The sequence below is a fragment of the Mobula hypostoma genome, chromosome 10 (genome assembly GCF_963921235.1).
Source record: "Mobula hypostoma chromosome 10, sMobHyp1.1, whole genome shotgun sequence".
In the NCBI taxonomy this organism is placed as follows: Eukaryota; Metazoa; Chordata; class Chondrichthyes; order Myliobatiformes; family Myliobatidae; genus Mobula; species Mobula hypostoma.
This window is the reverse complement of record NC_086106.1, coordinates 88,805,653-88,811,668: the sequence shown is the minus strand read 5'-3', so window position 1 is coordinate 88,811,668 and position 6,016 is coordinate 88,805,653.

The window sequence follows — 6,016 nt, the reverse complement described above, 5'->3', positions numbered from 1 at the left end:
GCATCAATTTCATGAACCCAGTGCAGACTACAGAGGAGAAGGTGTTTGCTATCCTCAGGCAAATCAGGATGGATACATCCCAAGGGCCTGACAAGGTGTTTCCTTGGACCCTACAGGAGGCAAGTGCAGAAACTGCTGGGGCCCTAGCAGAGATAGCAGAGATATCCAAAACATCCTTAGATACAAGAGAGATACTAGAGAATTGGAGGACGGCCAATGTTGTTTCACCGTTTTAAAAAAGCTCTAACAGAAACAGGAAATTAGAAGTTGATAAATCTGACATCAGTTGTGGGAAAGTTATTGGAAGGTATTCTAAGGGACCTTACATATCAGTATTTGGACAGACATGAACTATTAGTCTGCGTAGCTTTGTGCGTGGTAGATCATGTCTGACCAATTTTATAGAGTTTTTCCAATAAGTTACCAGGAAAGTGGCTAAAGAGGACACGAAGATACTGGTCAAGGCCACTGCAATCTTGTCTCTTACCTCCCTCAGTAACCTGGGGTAAATCTCATCAGGCACTGGAGACTTATCCACCTTAATATTCACTAGGAGGCCCAACACTTCCTCCTCCCTGACCTTTAAACCCCCTAATATACTTAGACACTCTGCACTGATTTCCTGGTCCTTCATATCCATTTTCTTGGTAAATGCTGAAACAAAGTACTCATTAAGTACCTCACTCACAATCTCTACATCCAAGCAAATATTCCCCCCTTTATCTTTGAGTGGTCTTACCCTCTCCCTAGTTATCCTCTTACTCTTGATGCATGTATAGAATGCCTTGGGATTCACCTTAATCCTAGTTGCAAAAGGCTTTTCATGGGCCCTCCAGGCTTTTCTAATTCCCTTATTTAGTTCTTTTCTGACTTCTTAATGTTTCTTATGCGCTCAGTTTGATCCTAACTTCCAAAGCTTTACATACTTTTCCTTTTTCTTCTTGAGTAAATTCATCATCTCTCTAGACATCCAAAATTCTCTAATCTTTTCATCCTTGTCCTTCCTTCTAACAGGAACATATCTTTCCTGTTCTCTGTGCAATTGATCTTTAAAGACCCTCCACATGTCTGCTGTGGACTTGCCAGAAAAAAACATGTTCCCATTTAACTCTTCTTAGTTCCTGACTAATGCCCTTGTCATTTGCCCTACTCCAATTTAAAACTCTCCAGCAAGGATTATACCTATCCCTAAGTGTTCAGCCTCCTGGATGATCCTAAGTACATCCAACTCCAGTTCCAACTTCTTAACTGAAATTGGGTGCACCATGCTGATGTTTGTAGGAATCCGTTAGTCTTGTGAGACCATGGATTTGCACCTTGGAAGGTTTCCAGGGCGTAGGCCTGGCCAAGGTTGTATGGAAGACCGGCAGTTGCCCATGCTGCAAGTCTCCCCTCTCCACGCCACCAATGTTGTCCAAGGGAAGGTCACTAGGGCCGATACAGCTTGGCACCGGTGTCGTCACAGAGCAATATGTGGTTAAGTGCCTTGTTCAAGGACACAACACACTGCCTCAGCTGAGGCTCGAAATAGCGACCTTCAGATCACTAGACCAATGCCTTAACCACTTGGTAGTCATCAGGGAAACTATCAGGTATCTGACAGGAGCAGCACCCCGTCATGACTACTGTGCACAAACAAAAAGATTTACCTCTCTTCATCTGTGCCTTTGCCTGCTCACGCTGAAGCCTGTTAAGCCAAAGCCTTCCCACTCTATCACTGGCATGCTCCAACAATGCCCGCTCCACTTAACCCTGCCTTCCTTTTATTTGGTGCTGAGTTTGGCTTCTGATGCTGACACTTACTGTGCCTGCGCAGCTGAAAAAAGACTGGCCTTAACCAAATCTGCTCCTTTTATACTTTCTCTCTGTTCGCAAACTTCTAAGGAAGTAGATTTACGTTGAGTTATCGCTGACTCTCTACTCACAACCCTCACTTAGCCTGGTCATCTACTTCACTGCTGCGTTGGGGACCCACTTGTCAGACCACCTCCCTGTAACTCCAGTTGACTTCACCCTGTAAACCCATGGAGATGGAGGAAACCCTGGACCTCACTAAACCCCGACAGCAATACCACGACCTTGCCATTGCCCTCAGTAGAAGGGAAGCCAGCACTCTGCCACCTCACAGGGCAGACAACTGCATGATCGACCTCTTCCTACACACCACCCCTGCCCAAGGTCATCTGTTCTCTTTCTCCCCTCCTGAGACTAAAGCTATAAATGACCACATTATCGAAGAACTGCAATGTGGCTTCTTCGTTCGACTATCCCAATGCCTAACCTGTCAAAAAGAAATATGGGGGGGGGTCTCTTTCCCCGCTTCTTCTCTGTCAAAAAGAAGTATGGGGGGGGGGCATGGTGTCACTGTCCCTGCATTGACTACTGTGGACTCAGCAAAATCACCATTATGAACTGCTAACCTCTCCCTTTCATGGAAGACACATCCAAAACGGTCTGCAGGGCCCAGATCTTTACCAAACTAGATCTACGGTGCGCATACAACCTGATCCACATCCACTGGGGGTTTGAGTGGAAGACAGCGTTCATAACACCCACTGGCCACTCTGAATACTTGGTGATGCTTTTGGGCTTTCCAATAGTCCAACCACTTTCCAAGTCTTCATTCATGAGATCCTCTGAGACATGATACACAAGTATGTGTTGATCTAGCTTGATGACATCCTCATCTTCTCCAGGGACTTCCAAGACCATGTCTGTCATGTCTACTCAGTCCTTCAGTGTCTCCTCAAAAATCAACTGTACTGCAAGTTAGAGAAATGCCAGTTCCACACTCTAGTCATTTCCTACCTGGGTTACGTCCTTTCACCCCAAGGCATAACCATGGACAGAGAGGAAGTGCACGCCATTGTTAAATTGCCCTGACTGAGCTCTCTCAAACAGCTACAGTCCTTCCTGGGCTTCTCCAACTTCTACCACCGTTTCATCACTTATAACAGCTAAATCGCTGCTCCTCTCACCTCCCTCACAAAATCATCTAAATCACAGATAATATGATCTGCTGCCACAAAACAGGCTTCTGAGGAGCTCAAGAGATTCGACACCACCGCTCCCATTCTCTGCCATCCTAGCCCCTCAGGATCTTTTGAGGTGGATGCATCTGATATGGGTGCTGGGCCATCCACTCCAAGTGAGGACCAGATGTGTAGAAAGACCTTTGTGCCTTCTTCTCATGCAAGTCCAACTCTACATGGCACCTTATGGAGTAGGAGACTGTGAGCTGCTCAACATTAAATAGGGGAATGGAGAAATAAGGGAATAGCTGAAGGAGATCAACAAGGCCTTCCTGATCTGGACTGACCACCAGAACCTGATATCCATTCAGCATACCTGCCAATTCTACCCATGCCAGGCTCATTGGGCTCTCTTCTTCAAGGAATTCATCTTTACCATCTCCTACCAACTTAGCTCCGAGATCACTAAGGCGGATGCCCTTTCTCAGCAGTTTGACCAAGCTGAAATAAAGATCAACCCTCAGCCCATCATTCCACCCTTGCAGGTTCCCACTCTGATCATCCAGGATCTTGGTAGCTCAATCCACACAAGCCTGCTCTGGCCGAAACACCTCACAACTGTATGTATGTGCCAGTGGCCGTGCACTCTGAGGCACTCTAGTGGGCCCGCTCCTGGATGGACAATGGATTTTCTGCTACGCCAGTTCTGGTGGCCTACCATGTACATCAGTTCCTTGCTGCCTGCCCTCAATGTGCCCAGTCCAATTCCTTCAACCAGTAGCCCTCTGTGCTCCTGCTACTGGACCTTCGATGCCTATGGTCCCACATCACCATGGATTTCATCACAGGTTTACCACCTTCCGATGGGGCCGTGGTGATCATGACAGTGGTGAACCGGTTCTCCAAGGTGGTCTACTTCATTGACCTCCCCAAACTTCCGTCAGCAGCTGACACCGCGGTCCTAGTTCTCCAGCAAGTTGTTCGCCTCCACCGTTTCCCTCAGGACATTGTGTCAAACCAGGGTCCGCAATTTGTCTCCTACTTCTGGTGAGCCTTCTGCTCCCTCCTCCACATCTCAGTGAGTTTATCCTTTGGCTGTCATCTGCAGATCAATGGTCAGTCAGAAAGAGCCAATCAGCAAGTTGAGAAGTTTCTGTGATGCTTCACTGCCTCTAACTCTTCCACAAGGAGGAAGTACAGTCTCTAGACAGAACTGTCCCACAATCTACACACCTCCTCTGTCATGGGTATGTCACCCCTTGAAGTGTTTCATGGCCACCAACCTTTGTTGTTCCCCATGGAGGAGCCGAGGGTGGAGGCCCCATCCAACAGGGCCCTGATTCACCCATTAGGATGCTTGGAAGAGGGCACAAAGGGCCTTCCTAGCTGCCAAGCCAACTGCCAGCAGTGCCCAGCCAGATTACTCTAGCCTGGGGCCCTGCTTGGCTGTCCACTTAAGATCAGCCCCTGCACGCTAACTCCCGCAAGCTCTTTCCCTGGTTCATTGATCCCTTCAAGATTACCCATTGCACCATCCCACAGGATCAAACCTACCTTCCAAATGTCCTGCCTTAAGCCCATTGTCCATGGATCACCCAACCCACCTGAGCTTGTAACTCCAGTTCCAAGGGTAGTGGAAGGTGATCCAGTGTACCTGGTTTGCTGGTTGATGGATTCCCATCATTGTGGATGGGTGTGCAGTACCTGATTGACTGGGAACGGCCTGGAGGAGAGTTCTTGGGTGCTCTCTAGTTTGATCTTGGATCCATTGCTCATCAAGAAGTTCTACCAGACCCATCTGGATTGACCTGGGCCATTGGGCATCAACTGTAGGAGGGGTGGAAGCAGGCGCTTCCCAGTCTGTATCCAACTATCAGGATTCACTTGACATCCATTTCCAACTCATCACCTGCAGCTGATTTAAATCCAGCTCTCATTTAATGTCCTTGTTCAACCATTGAACCAGCCAGCCTCAACAAGTTACTCCTAGTTTTTGGTAACCTTGTTGCCTTGTCATGTTAAGTATCCATTCTCTCTTGCTTTGTGGCCCCTCGTGGCTTGTTATTTTGCAGTTTATTATTAAAGTGATCACTCACTGCTAAATTGTCTCCTCTGCTCTGTGTTAAGCCTCCTCTACATTTCCTGAAAATATTGGTGTCCCCTCCTAGGCCAGCATCCAAGCAACCAATCCCCCAGTATTGTGACCTAGTTACTCCTAGTCAGCTATGTTGGACAGCCCAGTCCAAATACCAGGTTCCTAAAACAGATACATTCCAAGCTCTTCCATGGGTGGAAATTACCAGATGAACAATGGAAAAGATTCAGGGATGTGCTCAAACCTTCCTGTAAGGAACATAGAACGTAGAACAGAACATAGAACAGTACAGCACAGTATAGGCCCTTCGGCCCACAATGTTGTGCCGACCCTTAAATCCTGACTCCCATATAACCCCCCACCTTAAATTCCTCCATATACCTGTCCGGTAATAACATACTTACCGATTCCTGGGAATACTTGATCCATTACTGCTTAAAGTGGAGCAGCAGCATTGTACCTCAAGGTTGTGGATCAAGAGCACCAGAAGTCTTGCATAAGTGCAACAGGGAGTGAACCAGCAGTACATTACCTACTCACTCCTTCCTGCTCCAGCTAAGAAAGAGAGCGCTGAGTTACCATTCACTTCATTAGCCACATCAGGACCCACAAAAGATATCCTTCATACAGGCTAAGAAGAAATGGCTAGCAACTAATTTGGGGCATCCTGGTATAAGAAAACATACCATACAAATTACCTAAATCATCAATAAATTTAATATTTGGAATCTTCCTTAATCTTTTGATTTTTGACTACCAGTTACCATATGCAGTAGACAGTAGATAATCTTGGAAGTGTTATAATTGCCTACAACTCGATACTACCCTATTGCTTTAAACTGCCAGGAAAACCTCATGTCAAAACCTCAGTTCAAGGGGTGCTGATGAAAAGGACCACGGACTCGTGTATTCTAATACAGTACAAAACTTGAATCGCATCTGCCAGTTG